Below are 20,952 nucleotides of genomic sequence, written 5' to 3' on the forward strand. Positions count from 1 at the left end.
AAGAGATATAGTCCATGGGAGGTGCCAGAATGATGTCCCATGGTGATAAGGAGGAAGGTGATGGTGTTGAGGAAGATTATGGCTAAAATTTCAGGCACGATGTGAGTATATGGATGTGCAGACATACATTCTATAGTACCTCTATCTACCTTACTGAGTTGAGGTATTTGTAATGGTGCTCAATGTATTAATAAACTATGTGTAAATACAGAAGAGTTCCTGTGGTGTGAGTGTTGCAGCTGTGCACCTCAGGATTCCTAACTATATAATAAGCTGAATAATACTGTGCGTGATCTTGGGATAAGAACCTGTCAACCCTCAAAATGATAACTGGGAATTTTTAAGTAATCAATATAATTAATACATAATCCATAGATCAGGCGACACCAATCATCTCTAATGCAATATAGCTAAGATTGATCCCCTGGTCTTGCTATGCTAACCCTGCCCTCTTCCCCTTTTCTCTATCACTCTGCACAACATTACCATTTTCCCTAGACATACAAGCCAATAACCTTGGCATCAGCTTTGATCTGATCCTCTCTAGACCCATGTAATCGGGAGATGTCTTAATTTTTTATGTTCTTCCTACACAACATCTTTAATATCCAGAATTTCCTCTTTCTCCAACTAAAACTCTTGGCCAGTCCCTCATCATTTTGTATTTTGACTACTGGAGTTCTTTTTCAGGCCTTGAATGGTGCAAAAATAAGATAATTCAAAATGTTGCTGCTAAAACCATCTCCCTGGATTGTCACTCAGATCACATGAACCCTCTCTTAGTTCCTCCACTAGGCCCCACTTCACTTCTGTATCAAACAAAAGCTCATTCTCTTTACCTTTAACGACCTTCACAATTTAGCCCATCTTACTGAATGATCTAGTAAATGATCATTGTTGACCTCTACTTTCACCCTGCTAACTTCCAGCCTATACACCACATTCTCCCCAAAGGCTGCAGATCCCAGTGAATCAAATGAGCAAACTTTATTCACAAGAATATTTGCAAAAAATCTTAGTTCTGAACAAGAATTGGACAAATAGAACATATCATTATTGTTTTCTCTTTGGCTTTGTCAGCTTGTTACAGGTATGTGACCTTATCACTACAGGACATGACTTATATATACATACATATATATGTATGTATGTGTGTATACACAAATAAGATGGGAAACATGCCCAGATATGATCTGGTCAAACTCTAGATTATCCTTCTTCAAATCCCTCCTTGAGACTCTCTCGCCTGTACCATGAGGCCTACCAAACTCTAGTTGCTTTTTGTTGTTAGACAGGTGATAAGCTGTTTTTGTGTCTCCCTCTTTCCCTTTTCCTAGTCGTCGGCTCTTATTAACTCCTTACTCTTATTAAATTATCCATTCCTGCCATTCCTCACCAAATCTCTACCCTCCAATTAAAAATGGGGGGGGAAAAAGTAACAAGCCTATGCCAATTCTTCACCATGTTCATATGCTTGTATATTAGTCATATATTCTTACCTTCATCCTTCTTGTGTCTTTTTAGTTTGTATACCATCTAGACCAAGCAATGTCTCTTATCCATGTTTGTACAGTACCTATCACGATGGGCTCAATAAAAATTAGGTTGCCTTTGAGAATTATCATAACTTAAATATTTACTACTAATAATGATACCTTGGACATCTAGTGTACTCCAAGATCTTCGCAGATAACTCAATTTAATTCAATCCCTGGAAAAAAATGAGTAGTTTCATCATTTCAGGTATTTAGCATACCACTAGATCGCCAATTTTGCCAATTCAGCTGACTGCTAGTCTGCTTCTTCATCACTACAAGTGAAACATGAATAATTTAACAAAAGAACACTAGTTAATGTCTGGAAAGAAGGTAATTAGGTAGCTGTACCCATTCCTGAGCAATCAGCAAAAGCAACTTCACATAACTCCAAACACGCACATACCAGGACTTCAGGCCTTACTCTGATCAACACCAGATCTGGCCATTTAATCACCAACCACAACTCCATTGCTGCTAAATCACCTAGCCTGGTCTGTCTTACAAACCTAACTGTAGCTGGCGGCACAGGTCCAGTATTAGTTTACTGTGACCTTCCAGTATACAGTATTCAAAACTGTCCAAAAGTTTTTAAAAAAGACAAATTTGGAGGCAGAATATCTATTCTGTTCCCTTCTAGCTGCAAAAGCAGAAACAACTCTCTCTAATCAAACTCCTTTTGACTGCATCAATTTAATCTGAGTCCAATTCAAGACTAACCTGGGTCACCTCCTAATCTGTAAATCCCCAGGAATTGAAGGCTTTTCAGAAGAACTGACAAATGCTGACTGACATGGTGATGAAGTTTGATTGAGAGACTTCAACACTGAGTAAGACATCATCGCTGATAGGTGGTCTTGGACTATAATATCTGAATCTGAACAATTTCTCACAGGAAATCTGAAGATCTATATATACTAGCTATATCCTGGACTTGATTCTTAGGCTAGACATAGATATAAACACAAGAACCACCACAACTCTCATAGTCAGAGCAATTCTTTCTTCAGGCAGAGAAACTACAGCAAGAGAAACCAGCCACCATGTCCCACTCATAAAAATTCTTGTATTCTGTTAAATTCTAAAATGTGACTTTACAACTCTCAACTCGAACAAGAGACCCAGGAGTAAAATAATTAGTGATATTTTTAAATCTGTGAAATAAGGCACTGGACCAGTTCTCTGACTGCTACTAAATACAGGAATATTACAACAATATTTCAGCTCTATAGCTGAAATTTGCTATATTTTAAAAGCATAAATCTTTACAACTATTATATTGAGCAGGGGGGATAAGACTGGCATGGGGACAGGGCGGGAAATGCTTTACTTACAGTTTACCTATTTATAAATGTATTGCTTTTCCTATTGTTTGGTTATTAGGTGCACAATTAGGAGCCGATTCAAGTGTTACAAGAAGGCCCAACTAGCCAGTCAGAACATAGGTTTGGAAAATAGTGCCAAACACATCAATTAACAGTGAGTTAGATGTGGTATCTAGCAAGCTAGCAATCAGCTACGCAAGTGTAAAAATATGATGATGATTTTTTATCAACAGGTGACCAGTGCAAAAATATATCTGAAATGGGCCGGTACCCGAATCAATAAAAACTGAAGCTGCATCTTTTGTTAAGGTTTTGATGTCCTCTTTCTCAGCCTTAAACTTCTCCCTTGCTCTAATATCTCACAAAACACATTGTTGGTGCTTGGCAGGTGTGGCAGTCTTATTCTTCAACCTAGGACTTCCCTGGGCTCAGAAGAAAGTAAAATGTGCTTTTTCTTTCACAGATGAAAATATTTTTGTCATTAGTTTAAGCAAGTCCATTTCATTACAACATTCATTAAAAGTGAAGCATGTTGCAACAAACTAAAGCTTACATAGGTCAGCCAGCATGGTTTTCATTTTGTTTCCCCTTTAACTTCTAGCTCTCTAGTGTCAGCCTGTGATGGATAATGTAAGAGGACAGACCTCAACAAATTCTGAATTCTTAATAAATTGCTGACAATCAATGTTACTTTGGCACAGCTAATTATTTTCAGTGAACAGCTTATTTTGTTAATTTAGTCTTTTCTTCTGTTTGTAAATTATTTGTGAACTAATTGATATTTTTGTACCTTTTTGTACATTTCCAGTTAATAGTTTGTGAATAAACTTTAACCCTCTGGATTATTGTGGAATGGTCATGCTTCTCTTCACCTGCTGCTCACAAACAGGGAAGATTTGGTAGGGGAAGTAGAAGTGGGTGGCAACGTAGGCAGCAATGACCATGAGATGGTCGAGTTCAGGATCCTGACAAAAGGAAGAAAGGAGAACAGCAGGATACAGACCATGGACTTCAGAAAAGCAGACTTTGACTTCCTAAGGGAACTGATGGGCAGGATTCCCTGGGAGGCTAACATGAGGGGGAAAGGAATCCAAGAAAGCTGGCTGTATTTTAAAGAAACCTTAGTGAGGGTGCAGGAACAAACCATCCCAATGTGCAGAAAGAATAGCAAATATGGTAGGTGTCCAGCTTGGCTTAACAAAGAAGTCTTTGGCGAACTTAAACACAAAAAAAGAAGCTTACAAGAAGTGGAAGCTTGGTCAGATGACTAGGGAGGATTATAAAAATACTGCTCGAACATGCAGGAATGAAATCAGGAAGGCCAAAGCACAATTGGAGTTGCAGCTAGCAAGGGACGTGAAGGGGAACAAGAAGGGTTTCTACAGGTATGTTGCCAACAAGAGGAAGATTAGGGAAAGTGTGGGCCCCTTAGAGAATGAGGGAGGCAACCTAGTGACAGAGGATGTGAAGAAAGCTGAGGTACTCAATGCCTTTTTTGCCTCTGTCTTCACAGACAAAATCAGCTCCCAGACTGCTTCACTGGGTGGCACAGAATGGGAAGGAGACGAACATCCCGCAGTGCTGAAGGAACAGGTTCAAGACTATTTAGAAGGATTGGACATACAGAAGTCCATGGGGCCGGATGCAATGCACCCGAGGGTGCTGAGGGAGTTGGCTGAGGTGATTTCAGAGCCATTGGCTATTATCTTTGAAAGCTCGTGGCAACAGGGGGAGGTCCCTGAGGACTGGAAAAAAGCAAATATAGTGCCCATCTTCAAAAATGGGAGGAAAGAGGATCCAGGGAACTACAGACCGGTCAGCCTCACTTCAATCCCTGGAAAAATCATGGAGCAGGTCCTTAAGGAATCCATTTTAAGGCACTTGGAAGAGAGGAAGGTGATCAGGAACAGTCAACACGGATTCACCAAGAGAAAGTCATGCCTGACCAACCTGATTGCTTTCTATGATGAGGTGAGTGGCTCTGTGGATGTAGGGAAGGCAGTGGATGTGATATACCTTGACTTTAGCAAAGCTTTTGATACTGTCTCTCACAGTATTCTTATCAGCAAGTTAAAGAAGTATGGGTTGGATGAATGGACTATAAAATGGATAGAGAACTGGCTAGAGCATAGGGCTCAACGAGTAGTGATCAATGGCTCCATGTCTAGCTGGCAGCCAGTCACAAGCGGAGTGCCCCAGGGGTCGGTCCTGGGGCCGGTTTTGTTCAACATCTTCATTAATGATCTGGAAGATGGGGTAGATTGCACCCTCAGCAAGTTTGCGGATGACACTAAGCTGGGGGGAGTGGTAGATACCCTGGAAGGTAGGGATAGGATACAGAAGGACCTAAACAAACTGGAGGATTGGGCCAAAAGAAATCTAATGAGGTTCAACAGAAAAAAGTGCAGAGTCCTCCACTTAGGAAGGAAGAATCCCATGCACAGCTATAGACTGGGGACCGACGAGCTAGGCATCAGTTCTGCAGAAAAGGACCTGGAGGTAATAGTGGATAAAAAGCTGGATATGAGTCAGCAGTGTGCCCTGGTTGTCAAGAAGGCTAATAGCATATTGGGCTGCATTAGGAGGAGCATTGCCAGCAGGTTGCGGGAAGTGATTATTCCCCTCTATTCGGCATTGGTGAGGCCTCATTTGGAGTATTCTGTCCAGTTTTGGGCCCCCCCCCACTACAAAAAGGATGTAGACAAGTTGGAGAGAGTCCAGCGGAGGGCAACAAAAATAATTAGGGGGCTGGAGCACAGGACTTATGAGGAGAGGCTAAGGAAACTGGGCTTATTTAGTCTGCAAAAGAGAAGAATGAGGGGAGATTTGATAGTAGCCTTTAACTACCTGAAAGAGGGTTCCAGGGAGGATGGGGCTAGGCTGTTCTCGGTGGTGGCAGATGACAGAACAAGGAGCAATGGTCTCAAGTTGCAGTTGGGGAGGTCTAGGTTGGACGTTAGGAAAAGGTTTTTTACTAGGAGGGTGGTGAAGCACTGGAATGGGTTACCTAGGGAGGTGGTGGAATCTCCATCTTTAGAGGTTTTTAAGCTGAGGCTTGACAATGCCCTGGCTGGGATGATATAGCTGAGGTTAGTCCTGCTTTGAGCAGGGGGTTGGACTAGATGACCTCCTGAGGTCCCTTCCAACTCTAATATATTCTATGATTCTATGATATGCTATTGTACCTTTTGAATGGTTTATCTAAGTCACATGTTGTTATTTTTTTCCTGTTTGGGGGATCTAAGCTTTCTAAATAAAAGCCTCTTCTCAGTTTGGAAATTATTCACTAATGTTTGATTTTTGTAATGAATATGTAACGTGGATAGTAAACTTTAAATTAAACCTTATTCAATGAAATGTTTGATCAGGCAACAGGAAAGATCAGATCCCAGCAAATCAAATGGGTAAATTTTATTCACAAGAATATTTACAAATGTTAGGTTCTATTTTTCTACTTTTAATTTAGAAATCTTATGCCATCTTCACTATTGGTTCTTTGGCTTTGTCAGATTGCAGCATAGTATGTCATGTGACACTATCAGCACAGGTGATGACAAAAATTTGCTTGTTTTTACATATGCTTCTTGAGAAGGATAGTCTTTGATTTGGGTGCATACTATTCCTTTGAGGTCTGTGGGGCAGGGGGAGTGGGGAGGGAGTTACTTCTCTTCCATTTTTATTCTTTAGAGAGAACTTGAGAGGCATGTTGGCAGTAACAATATATTAATTTCTTTTCTAACCTGTTCATTTCTCCATCTCTTTTTCTCTTTTCTAAGTAATATGATTTTCTTATCTGATCTTAGTCTCCATAGCTCATTATTCTTCTATCATCCCTCTTTTCTGCACAAGTTAGAAACAGTGAATAAAGCTAAAATTGCAAAGTAGCTGTAGTTCTGACTATTTAGAAACCCAAAATGGTTCTCACATGGTTTCTGTTCCCAAACTTTTTCCTGCCTCTCTCTCCTTCCCTCCCTGTTAGATTGTCAACCTGTGATAAAAATGAACGCTGAGGATTATATACACTAGGAACTGGCAGGATGATGTACTAGATCAGTGGCTCTCAATCTTTCCAGACTACTGTACCCCTTTCAGGAGGCTGATTTGTCTTGCCAACCTCCAAGTTCACCTCACTTAAAACTGCTTGCTTACAAAATCAGACATAAAAATACAAACGTGTCACAGCATGCTATTACAGAAGCTATTACATTGCTTACTTTCTCATTTTTACCATAGACTAATAAAATAAATCAATGGGAATATAAATATTGTACAAACATTTCAGTGTATAGCATATAGAGGTGTATAAACAAGTCATTGTCTGTATGAAATTTTAGTTTGTACTGGCTTTGCCTAGTTTTACAAAAGACTACATCAAAAGCACTAGCACATATCTGGATGAGTTGATGTACCCCCTGGAAAACCTCTGCATACCCCAGTTGAGAACCACTGTACTAGATAACCTAGGCCATTACCAGCTCTGATTTCTGTGTTTCAAATGGATACCATAGAACAATTAGAGGGCTTGTACACACTACCACATTCGTTGGTATAACGTATGTCGCTCAGAGGTGTGAATAAGCCACACCCCTTAGCGAGATAAATCACACCGATCTAAGTGCCAATGTGGACAGTGTTATGTTGGCAGGAGAGCATCTCCTGTTGACATAGGTACCATCTCTCACGGTGGTGGTTTTATTATAGTGACTGGGAGAGCTCTCTTGTCGGCATAGAGAGTCTTCAGCAAACATGTTACAGCGGCACAGCTGCATTGACGCATTGGTGCAGCTGTGCCACTGTAGTGCTTCTAATGTAGACAAGCCCTTAGTCTGCACATATGGGATTTGCATTGTGAGCATATTTTGTGGGGCAATATGTTGCCTAGGACAAAGAACATTTACTTTTGTCCACTTTTTATTTTTTCATACATCTTAGAATCATTTATATTGATGTTCATCACCATTATAGATAGGCCTAAATTAAAACCTCACACTTCAGTAGGTGAAAAGGATAGATTTTATTCTTCAGATCTGAAAGCACCTCTATGGTTTTGGTTTTTTTTTTAATTCCTGGATGTATCAAAAAGCAAGAAACTAATTTTTTGCAGCTTGTTCAAAAGTGGTCCTAGAAATCTCTTAAATAGCTGATCATGTGAGAATTCTTCCTGTTTAAACAAAATCTCACGAGAACAGGTTGTGAGCTTTTGGTGCTATTGAAAGCAAACTCTATCTTAAATGGACTTCAGATCCAAATTCTTTTGTGAATGACATCTTAGAAATCCATCTCTCATTAAAATGGAGTAACTGCTTCAGCAAAGCAGCATTCATACAAAATATACCTTTCATTACAATTAAGTTTTTGATGGAACTGAAATGATTTCAGGAAGTGATATGCATGCTTTAGCATTGACAAAAGGAATATGCATTGGGCAACAAGCTATTTTCAGAAGTAGAATTGTACTGTATGCAAAAATACACTAACTCGAGAAGAAACAATTCTGGGAAGCATACAAAATGCTGTAACCAATTTTTTTTTCTTTAAGAGGGCACCTTTTGTGTACTATTGATGTGCTGCTTTTTGATGAAAAATGCACATTTGGCAACACCAAAATATTTTGTTAATTCATGTCAGTTTTATCAAACTGTATGTTGGGGGCTGGACTTTTTTAAAGAATCAAAATGGTTCACTTTGACATTTTTGAATAAAAATATCCTAATCATTTCAAACTCCTTTTCTTTAAGGAATGTCCTTAATTTAATTTAATTTTTTTTTAAATTAGAATGTATTAAAATGTTCAAAATCAATACTTTTCTTTTATTTTTTTTTCATACTGAAGTAAATGTTTTGTTTGGTCCAAATGATTTTTTCCCCCAACTTTGGTTTGGTTTGGTTTTTTTTTCCCCATTTTGCTGGCAATTCCAGTATTCACCCAGATCATCTTATGTGTGCCCCATAACACTCCTGCAAAGTGCTATTATCATTATGTTACAGATGAGGAACTGAAGTAGAGAGACAAAATGAGTTGCCTGAGGTTATATAATGCATCTGTGAGAATTTAAACTGCGCCTTCAAAGTCCCAGCCTATTGTCTTAACCGTTGGACTTAACTTTCTATCCTTTTAAAGAACATAGGATCCTAAGCAGAGAAATTACACCAGTCCATTGTGGAAAAGAAGATAATCCTAAAGCACATATTTAAAATCTGTATGTAACACTGTAGTCTTTCTAGTATGTTCATAATGCCTTAACTAAAGCTGTGCCAAGTTTCAGATAGTACATTCAAATTCAGATGAAATTTTGTTATCTGGATAAGCTATTGCAAATTTGGAGGGGGAGGGGAAGGATTGCTTGCTTAGCTGCGTAACTTGTATCCCTTAAATGCTTACAGTTTGGCTATATTTGAATTTGAGATTGATCTGAAATTCACGTAGGTGACACTTGCATAAGACAAAAGAGGTGACATGGAAAATTATAATTTACATGAAATTTTCTCTTAAATAATGAAATTCTGTTCTTTTTTCATCTCTGCAGTTTCAACAGGGGAGAAAAAAGAACAATCCAGCTTTGTTGTTTTAGTATATAAAGTATTAAGATATGATAAATTGTAAAATATTCACTTCATATGGAAAATTGATCACTTTTACTGCATTAAGAATTTTTACTTCAGAGTGAGATGCCAAAGCAAACTATTTCTTGAACATGTATGGGATAAATGTTTCCAGTGACTTTGCAATAAGCAGAAGGAAGGAGTTTGGTATATAAATATCATACAACCTTATAAACAGGATGAAAACAGAGCAAATGAGATGCTAGGCTTTAGATAGAAAAAGATACATTAATATAAAGGTACCTTAGGTCCATCTTTGGGTGTAATCTTACTCTGATCAAACTCAATGGGAGCAAGTTGAGGGTCCTTTTTGAAACACCAATGCTGCTACTGAGATGAAGGAAGTCTTTGGAACCTCGAATGAGCAGAACACAGAAAATATATATAGTCCTCCTTCAAACTCACCAGGAGAGGGAGAGAGGGAGAAGGAGAGAGACATTTTTATTTTCACTACAACTTAATTATCTGAAGAGTTATTGATTTGTAAAACACATATCAATGTTCTTTCTTCTTATTTTTATTTCTGTGCAATGCTTTATACATATTCACCATGCTTTTTCTTCTGGACATTTTAAACTATATAAATGAAATGATCAGAAGTGATTCTGATTCTTCTAGACTTGTGAGAACTCCTTGATCTAGAGTCTCTACTGAGCTATCTTGCAACATGTTTTTTTTTTTTTTTTTTTTTAATTATTTTCTGGGGGGGGAAACAGAGTTTCTAGCAACATACTATGTTTCTAAAAATATTATACAATAGTTCTTGGTCAGCCATTGCCTTGTTATCTCTTACTTAATGTCTTATTCAAGGAAATATGTAATGAAATAATTCAAATTCAACAGCTTTTCTTACATTGTGTTAATATTTGCTGTTTGAAATTTGTCATTTCACTCATTTGTTTGGATTCCCTCACCTCAATGTCTACACTATGTGTATTAGATAATGTGGAAGATTTCTTTTCTCTTGATTGCTATGCTTAGACCTTGCCCAAGTTTACAACAGAAATTGCAAGTCCTATCACTATCTGTGAGCTGAATACTCATATTGTGGGCCCCAACATAGCAGGAAGAGCAGATTCAGTAGGGCTGCAACTCTCCTTCCTGTAAAGTGGATGGCAAGGACAGTGGCTCCCTTTTTCTTCCCTCTGCCTGCAAACAAATGTGCTGGTCTACACATTGTGTCTCCCAGGTCTGCTGCCTGCTTGGGGCTTAGCCCTTAATAGTAAATCTAGGTTACAGCAGGATAAAATCTCTGCATTAGAGAAGTTTATTTTTTCCCATGGTAGAACTAAATTTGTTTTATTGGCCTTCTCATTTCAATATGCTAGTTAATCCTTATGTAGCACAGTTGCTGGTTAATATAGATCCTATTTTTAAGAGCTCCACTCAGTGTATGTTTTTATCCTTAAGAAACAAATGGCAGAAAGGTATACAGACATGCCTCCTTTCTAGTTCCTCAATTACTGTAAATAAGTGACTTCAGTTCAGTGGAGCTATACCAGTTCACATCATGGAGGATCTCGTCCAACTAATACAAAAATCTGTCCTTAGAAGTCAAGGAATGTTCACTTTTTAAAAAATATATACAAAATTGTAAATTCACTGAGTAGTTGTATAATCTCAGATATTATATATATCAATATATATAACAGATGCCTTTATTTTGAAATTTGAATTATATTCCACATTACAACTGCCAAGGAACTTGAGCTGGATGAAATTGCTAGCATTTTGAGGGTAAACTAGATACTTTAACTTAATAGTAATAATAAAAGTAATTACTAGAGTGACCAGTGATTTTACATGTAGAGCCCTGCAAATCTATATAAAAGTCTACATACTGGACTCAAACAAATTGGACCAAATCCTGCTCTCATTGACATGTAAGGAACTCACTGAAGTCAAAGCAGAGGTTTTGGTCTGATTGAACTCAAATATTAATAACTGGTTGGAAAAGGAGTACTTGGCACTTAGTTACAGAATTGACCCTACACCAAACCTTAAAAATATAGGTAGGGTTTTCCTTTGTCTTTTGTGTTCGAGTTACAGCTAAGGCAATAACTGAAACTAATGGCACTGGATTACCATATCCATACAAAACTCCCTCTCATATCAGTGGGAGATATATGATCATACACAGAGGAAAATGGGTTCTCAAAATTACAATTACTGCACCTGACTGACAAATGCAATTTGAAGTTTGATTTAACTTCTTGTGACTCTGTGATTAATAATGATCGCACTCCACCTTATGTGGGTGCAAGGCAGCAGGGAGAAAGGGATGGCATTGTCTGGCTTGCCAGTGGAAGGGGTATACCTCTTTAAGGGCAGAATGGATCAGCATGAGGATGCTGACTTCTCTCTCCCCACCCTGGGGAATGCCTTAAAAATCATGAGACTTAAAAATAAAAATAAATAAATATTGGGTTCTTTCTATTTGCCTTCTGGCTTCTCAGACCTTTCAGCTGCACTTGAGTAATGTTTTTAAAATTTTCTCTGCAAATCAGAGAGCTAAAAACTTCCTTTGTTTAGAAAATGAAAGCCAAGAGTCTCACCTCATCACATATTTCCAGGAGCTGGGGCTTTAACAAACACACCAAATATCATGAGAATCATTATAAAATCACTAGTGTTGGCCACACTGGGATATAGTGATCAGATAAATGGTTTGGTGTGTGTTAAAGGAGCAGAAACAGAGAGGTTCTGGACTCTTATGACTAATATGGCAGTGAGCCAATCCTTCCTTTTATAGCCCACCTTAACCCTCTTTTGAGGGGGGGGAGGTTATAAGATTCCAGCAGTGGCTTGACTGGGGACCAGGATGGAAAAGGGCAGGGGCTGTGTACATATTGAATGAATAATGGAGTCATCACTTTTATCTGCTGGGTACTTCTCGATAATTAATAATAAAGTTGCTCCCTATTTAAACCACATTTACTGTCTCCAGATCGTATATCAAATACCTCTCTTATTACCTAAAAAAGATACATTCCAGATATGGCTGTAGTTCCCATTTAAATCTATGGGAGCTTTACACACATCTAAGATCAAAACTTGGTCCCAGATAACTTCAAAGGTGATCCTACAGTGATATTTTGAAGGCTTCAGTGCTATGATTACTGCTGTTTCTCAGCTCTACAACATCTCAACTGAGTCCTCAGCAAAACATAGATGTTGACCACCGTAGGCAGCAAGCTGAAAATTCCTCTTGAACTTTTGCTCCTATACCCCATGGAGATGTATTGCATCTCTCTTGGTTTTGTTAATTGAAAAGCCAGTTTCAGTGCAGTAAACTGTTTGCTAATGGCAAACTTTGCATAACTGCACTCAGCTGGTTGTGCTACAAATAATTGGAACTATATCTTTTCAATTTCCCTCGTGGCAGAAAAAACATACTTCATCACTGTAATTAAGTTCCTATAAATATACATTGATTATCCTGAAGGCTGTGGTCTAATATAAAATCCCAGCATAACTGTTTGGGAGAACATAGCTTTGCCTTTTACTGGTTAATAGAGTATTGTATTCCAGTAAGGTGGAAAACTATTCAGAACAGTACTCATAAAACTTTGGTGGCAGTGTATTCGCTGTATTGATTTTATGAAAAAGGTTTAGTGCTCAGGGTAGAGTATTAAAATATTCTCCTGCATTACTTGTGCTTTTGCAGCTCAATCAGATTCTTCGTGTATATGAGTTACTGGGGTTAAATCTACAGCATTTAAAATTCCTGCGTGCTGCTCACCAGCTGGGCTGTGTAAAATGCAGAGATGTGAACAAGATCTTCATTAATGATCTGGAGGATAGGGTAGATAGCACCCTCCGCAAGTTCACGGATGACACTAAGCTGGGGGGAGTGGTAGATATGCTGAAGGATATGGATAGGATACAGAATGACCTAGACAAATTGGAGAATTGGGCCAAAAGAAATTTGATGAGGTTCAACAAGGACAAGTGCAGAGTCATGCACTTAGGACGGAAGAATCCCATGCACTGCTACAGACTGGGGACTGACTGTCACTAGGAGGGTGGTGAAGCACTGGAATAGGTTACCTAGGGAGGTGGTGGAATCTCCATCCTTAAAGGTTTTTAAGACCCAGCTTGACAAAACCCTGGCTGGGAATATTTAGTTGGAGTTGGTCTTGCTTTGAGCAGGGGATTGGACTAGATGACCTCCTGAGGTCCCTTCCAACCCTAATCTTCTGTCATTCTAAGAGGCAACAGAATTAATAGCAGAAACAGAGATTTATAATATAAATCCTGCAATGCATTTCCAAGATTAATTTCAGCTTCTTTGAAGGCTTTAACAAACTCATACTAAGCTTCCTAACAAAAGCTTGGCCTGTAGGACATGTTTTCTTCTGATGTATATTATAGCTAAAGACAAATCAGTGTTTTTTCTTTTGCTTTTTGATGTTATGAAATCTGCTACATAGGATTTTTTTTTAAATGAGCAACAAACAGTGCAAACTTCCTCATGCTATCCCTGAAATTTATCTCCTACAAGAACAAAGATGTCCCCTGACCAGTGCATTTTAGAGCAACTCTGAGTCAGAATTAAACAATAAGACAGTTAGTAGGGTGAGGAGAACATCCTCTGTGGTAGGAAGCTGGAGTAATCAGTTGGGAGATGGGTGTCTTTTGGTTTCATAGGTGGACAAGATTCCAATGCCTGCCAGATTGGTAGGGGCAGCTGGGGCTTAGGTTTCTGCAGGCTGCTGGTTGGGAGGCAGGGACCTGGATCAAGGCAGTTCTTCAGACTGCAGCTAGGCATGAAGGCTCTTGGAGGATACGTGGCTTCAGGACTTCCACTCATCACATGAAAAGTTTGACCCTGCTTCTTCTCTTCCTTTTCTTTGTGCTCTGATGGAGCAGCAGAGTGGGCATGGTTGGGGATGTAAGGTGTTCCCATTTGCAATCATAGTACTCAGAGAGTTGGAAGTTTTAACAAGGAGAGCTAGCTTTGGTGTTTTGGAACCCATAGCACATGAAGCTGGTAGTGAAAGGTGGTAAGCCTGTGTAATGCTCAGTGCTATAGAAATTTTGGGATGTGGTGCAGCCCAGGTAAAACTATAACTTATGCTGGGAGCATATCTGCATACACAAAGGTATCTTAATCACCTTTGTTCCTCCTCTCTGAGAGCTGCATCTGCTATGCTTCACAGAATCTGCCTCATGCTTCTTTGGGATGAGCCCTAAACATAGCTGACTAATTTTACATTAAAAATATATGTGTAAGGAGGATCTTTGTCACTTTGGTTTTGTCTTGCAAAAGTGGAACCCAGGTGCATATTCCTTTCAGTCTTAATTAGCTGTTTGCATTGGTTTACATTATAAAGGCACTTGTGACAAAGGAAGGGATAGCTTATCGTTCATGGGACCCAAAGACTTGTCCCGTTAACAAAGGACTCAAATGAACAAGAGCCCATGAGTAGGGAGTGGCCAGGCTTCTTGAGTGCCGGAGAGCGATTGTACCAGAGAGATAGAAAAGGGAAATGCACTACCAGCAGAGCTCCCAATAACCCAGGATGAATGAGTCACCTGTTTTTTCTCTGGAGACATTGGGGAAGGAGGGGTATAAAGGATACCATCCCTGTGGGCTCAGAGTCCTGGAGCTGTCTGTCTCATTAGCCCCACCTATTGCACCAGAGAGACCTGGAATTTAATTAGCTGAGTGGCCAGCAGTGGTGCTTTCAATGGACTGCTGCTGGAGCTAGTGCAGAGAGGAACTGTTCTAGAAAAATCAAACAGACACTTTGGAGCCCTTTATTGCTGAAGCTCTGAGGTAAGAGTCAGGAAATCTTGTTACTGGTGTGGGAGACAGAGTAGGGCAAAGTACTAGTTTGCTTGGACAGACTTTGAGAGAACAGTCTACAAGGGTTTGATTATTTTGTTTAGAAGGCTTAAATAAAGCAACTACCCTGGCTTCCTTGAAAAACCCCAGACAGAATTAACCTCAGGGAGTGAACTGACTGACCCAGCAGAAACAAAGCTGGGTCTGATAGGGGAAGTAGGGTGCTATAAAATAGACCTAATCCTTTTACAAGGGGGTAAAAAATCCCTGGGTCTGCCCCCAGAAAGCTCAAGGTAAAGAGTAGAACTTGTCAAAAAAAAGTAGGTATATTAATCAAAAATAGGGTATCCTCTAAAACGAATCTTTTCACAGGGGAAAAAAATCCCTTTTGATTACTTTAAGCAATCTTTTTGTTTTCTTTTTGTTTTGAAACTGGGAAGAGAATACTTTTCTTGCTACTTTATACTGTAAAAGCATGAAGATATTTTCTTTTTATTAAAGAGAGGTGGATGTTTGTTCCCCTACCATCTCTCTCATTTTTACTCCACCCCCTTCCCCCCCACTTTCCCTCACTGGGAAAAAGGGAGAGGGGGAATTGAGAAATGAGAGAAACGAATTTTTAAAAAAAGTTTTGATTCATTTAAAAAACTTGCTTTCAAGTTATTTAGGCCTTTAAAAATAAACAAAGCAAAAATTTGTTTTTCTTTCAGAATTTTCAGAAAAAGAAACAAATTTTGGACGAGTTTTAGTACCAGAGAATTTGTCACCTCTTGTTTCTGCTGTGTCCTTCGAGTCTTTCCCTTTCTATTGCTCCCCTACACCATGGGATAGAATGGGCAGGAAAGTTTTGGAGACTGTTGAGCGAGGATGTCTGGTCAGCAGCAGCAGCTAAAACCAGGCATTGATAATGTTTCCATATCTTGTTTGCTGCTGTCAGTACAGCACATCTGACAACAAAGTCAAACGAATAGAAGGTTCAGTACTATAGCATAGTAAATAGTATAAATAATGTTCAAAAAATTCAGTCACATTTAGATGGCTGAATGAGTGCAATACTCATGCTATTCAGGAAATTAATTGTTCACTCTTCTGTTTTTGTAGTTGCCCACATAACCATATGTAAAGGTGAATGTCAAAGCTTGTGTACACCATTTTAGACTTCCTAAACAGTTAATAGAATATGTGCCAAATTTTAAAAGTAGTATCAAACTACCTTCTAATTTTGCACTGTGGTTTTGCACACTGTCAATTATGAGAAGAAATAGTGGAATGTGGATGTCTGCCTAATTTGTGGATGCAAATGTTATTTGTCCATGTTTTGTTGTTTGTACTCAACTGATTGAATGTGATACTAAAATGTGATCCTTATATGGATATGGACAACTAGTGTTGCTTTTGATATAAATCAATGGGAGTGGGGGCTATACTGTAATCAGGCCTGAATATTTAAAAGTAGATCTATTGGGAAGGAAACAAGTGGAAAAAGAACTGATTTGAACTACTTTTTGTTTTTTTAACTATATTTAGTAGTAATTTTTACATCTAAACATTTTCTGTTATTGATTTCAGATTAAACTTGTACTCTGCAAATCTTATTCAATTTTTATAAAGATGCTCATCCAAAAATGGGGTCATTATATGCTTGTACAATTTTTTTTTTTTTTATTACTTAGAGCTTTCCACGTGGTTATGTCTATACTTGGTGCTAGAGATGTGATTCCCAGCTGCAGTGTAGCAGGGGAGTCACAAGTGGAGGCATGGGCTAACCATACTGGATACAAACTTGCCTAAACCACATGAGCAGATACTCAGCGCAGCTACCTCATGCCATTGCTTACTGCTGCCTATACTGCCCTGGCTACGCTATTGTTCTTAGCATACTAGCTCGATGAGAGTTAGCATGAATATGTCTTTACGAGCTGGGAATCACACTTCCGGCTCCTACTACTGACATACCTAAAGGCGGCTTAAAATATTAATGCATAACCATCCATCTTTATGAAGACTTTGTGTGGTAATCTCATTATTTTGGTTGGAGAATGGGCAGGGATACAGATACAGAAAGAACATTGTAGGCCCCAGTACAGCAAAACACTTAAATAGGAGCTTAACTTTAATGCTAACATATTAAACATTCATTAATTTCTCCCCCGGTTACTTCTGTGGGCTACTCACATGCTTTGATGGATCTTGGCCTTGGTCTACAGTACCTTAACTTTTTATTTACGTATTTACTTGTTTGCAACTTTTTTAAAACATAACCTTGAAACTGTAACTTAGAATTTCTTGGCTTTCAGACTTAACCCAGAAACCCCTACCTTGCAATGTTCTATAGATGTCATTGCTGTTTATATGTATATACACCTCTTAACTCTAGCTTAAGAGAAATTTCTGACAATTTTGCATTCTTTGGTAGCCTTAGCTGGATCCTATGTCATTGAAGTTAATAGGCGTTCTGCCTTTGACATCAATAGGAGAAGGTTCAAGCCCCTAATGAACTAAGGAGCAGGGTTTAAAAAAAAACAAAAACAAACAACCCCTATCACTACCTTGAGCCTGATACTTCAGATATATACTGCTGAAAGAAGAGTAATTCCACTGAATTCAGTGGAATCGTACAAGTGTAACTGAGACTTGAATCAGGTCTCCAGACATCCTGCAATTGCGGGTTCCCATCCAATTGATGCTGACTGTTGATTTCATGCTTCTGAGATAGATTCATTGAATATCATCTACTTTACTCAGGGTTCCTGAACAGACCTCTTCTCTACCCTGCATCAAGATTAAAGATCTCATTGCATTTGTAACCCCCCTTTTTTTTTTTCCTGGGTTACCTGGGAGCAGGCAACACTCACTTGTGTGCAAGGGCGCCTAAGGTTGCTGACAACAAAGGAGATCCTGAGCATCCCAGTGATGATGTAGGGTAGATGGGAATCCTGTATCCACCCATCTGCTGCAGTCCCTTTACTCCTAACGAAATTTAAAATTGGCAGTGCCTCCACCTGGCTGGACCCTGTACACGCTCAATAGCTTGCCTTGGGAACTTCCAGGACTAAACCTAGTTTAATAATAATGATGATAATCTGTGGCATGGGTCTAACTCAAAAATACCAATTATGCAAACTATACATTCAATATACTTAAATTAGAGTTAACACAACTTTAATTAACAAATTAAGGAAATATGGCATAACAGACTGAAATTAAATATCACTACTATTTTAAATCCACAGGGGTAGTTGAATAACTCAATTAATAAACATAGTATACAGTAATAAATGAAACTTGTCTAACTGGCATTTACACTGCCATTATTTACTCCACCTCCAGAGTGTACACTCCCCTAGAGTTTAGAGCCCAACCCCTTGCTTGCATGGGCATGCTTGAAGGTCTGAAGAAGGAGACCGCACTCTGTTGGTTCAGTGTATCAGTTCAGCCAAGGTATCAAGCTGAAGATTTGGAGTTGGCCCAACCAAATGTCAGCAGTCCTGGCCCTGCTCAAAGAGTATATTTCTCTGCCTCTTCTCAGGCCCAGTCAATGTGTCTCTGCTGTGCCCCGTCCTTTACAAGCCCTGCCCCAAACAAAAAAGGGGGGGGGGCACTCACACAACCTTCACTGCAGGCCCACCTCAGTCATCTTCAGGCTCAGTCCCTGCCCTGGCGTGGGCAATGCCACCAACCTCCGAAGCTCCCTGCTCGATCAAAAATTCCAGCAGGCTCTCAGCAGCAGGTTCAGGACCCTCAGAAGCAGTCAGGAGCAGCTTCCAGCCTCGGCCATGCTCCACCCCAAAACCAAAATGAAATCCACCATACTTTTTTTTCTGAGCTCCCTGGAAGAGGAAGAGTCTCTTTCCTTTTTCCCCAAGGCATCATGGGAGTAGTACTCTCCCCAGGTCTTCTCAACTGTAAAACTCTCAATTAAGTTCCAAGGCCCCTCAAGTACAGGGTGCCTACACACTTATCATAAAAGGTAGGGTTTTTCTCTGATTTCCTTGGCCAAAATTTCCTATTCAACATATAAGCAATTGGGAAGTATAGTGTCTGTTCTTTGACTGATACCCTCCACTCAATAGTAATTTCTACTTCAGAGGTGCTAAATATATGTAGCTTGTGAAGCATATTCAGCTCCTTCAAGTTGAAAATGTCGGGTTTTTTTTTGTTTTTTTTAAAAGGATATTAGATTGGTATCTTTCCCTGTCAAAGAGTGTTACTCTGTATGCAGATATTGAGACATCAGGCAGAGACTGGACCAAGAATTGTGCTATACTGAAGGAACCTTCATTGGTTCAGCAGTGGATTCTGAATATACCTTGATATTAGGGAAGACAACTGAGAACTAAGCTAACCTCAGAGTTCAGTTCCAATCAGTTTAATAGCCTCTTCTGATCCCAGAAAAAAGCTGCAACCTTACAGTGATCTGTAGTCATTTGCAATACAACCATACACTTCACTCATCCTTTCAAAAGCTCTTTACATGTTCAGATTAGGATTCACAGTCTACTATGTTTTGCAACCTATTTAGGGAATATTTGCTCTCTATGTGCCAGTCAGTGACTGTATAATTTATTTTAAAAATATTGATTTGCCATTGCCATTCTTGGGCTAGATGAAAACCATTATTGATGGGGATTTCAAATTGTGCCTTTGCTCCAGAAGAACCCTTTGCATTCTGTGTGGGATCCAACCCTAAATGTCATCAGACAGTGTTTTCACAACCTGTTTGAAAGGGTAGAGTTGGATGACTTATTTTTTATTATTTTCAATGAAAAATAACCTTTTGATTGAGTGGAATTTTTGGGAGAATCTATTTTTTTTTTTTTTTGTCCAAAAATTTCAGGTTTCTGTTGGGGGGTGGGGAGGAATGGGGACTCTCCAGTTTTTGAAAACCAAAAGAAAGTGACCTTTTAAATTAAATTTTTTGTTTGTTTTTTTCTTTGAAATTCTTCACTCGGTATTTTTTTTAATGTGAATTTGTTTTGTTTGTTTTCAGGAAATAAAGCACTTCCTTTTTTACCAGCTCTGTTCTGGGAGGAAAAACTTTAGTTTCTATTCAGGGAGTTCCTTACTGGTGGAATTTGTTGGTGTGGCAAGGGAGCGGGCTACACTAGATCAGCACAGTTCCCTGCCATACTGGCCAGCTCCATCACTGTGAATGCTATGCTGGCCCTTTCTGGCACCTCTGTAAAAGAGAGATTGCACCATTGTGTTACTATAACCTTTTCATTTTGACTTTCTACTGCCAGGGACTTCATGACCTGATTTAATACCAGTAGAACTTCAGTAGACCAGAGTTTATTCTACCCATTGTTTCTTTACTTGTTCAAACATTTTTTAACAGCAGACATTAAAACCAAAGCTTTGCTGTTCGGGCTTCTGTGCATTGTAACTGCTGTGGTCACTGAGCCAGTTCAGAACCAGAACGCTGTGGCATCAGATTCTGTCGATTCCAGAAATGGCACCTTTGGTGTTGAAAGTCACCTCATCTGGTTATCCTGCTCTTGTTGCTGAGTTAACTTAATTGTATTATCCTCAGAGTTATTATTGTCTTCAGATTCCACTTTCATGCTGAGTGTTTTGGTTTTTAATCTGATGGAGAATATGATTCTGTCATATGCCTCTGAAAGATATCCTTTTGTGATAACAAAGAAGAGTTGGGACAACTCTATAGTATTTAATTTTCTTTTTGTCATCGGAGCCA

General features: G+C 39.1%; 1 long non-coding RNA gene across 1 annotated transcript in view; it reads left to right on the top strand.

Annotated features, from left to right (window-relative positions):
- The first annotated feature begins 15,083 nt into the window (after positions 1-15,083).
- LOC137166318 (uncharacterized) overlaps positions 15,084-20,952 on the top strand; it is an 84,908-nt gene continuing 79,039 nt past the window's right edge. The window contains exon 1 of the long non-coding RNA XR_010923644.1: positions 15,084-15,245. This is a non-coding gene — a long non-coding RNA (uncharacterized lncRNA). The remainder of the gene's footprint in view (positions 15,246-20,952) is intronic.

Source organism: Emydura macquarii, unplaced genomic scaffold (genome assembly GCF_026122565.2).
Source record: "Emydura macquarii macquarii isolate MOO-44397 ecotype Brisbane River unplaced genomic scaffold, CSIRO-AGI_Emac_v2 contig_2834, whole genome shotgun sequence".
Lineage (NCBI taxonomy): Eukaryota > Metazoa > Chordata > Testudines > Chelidae > Emydura > Emydura macquarii.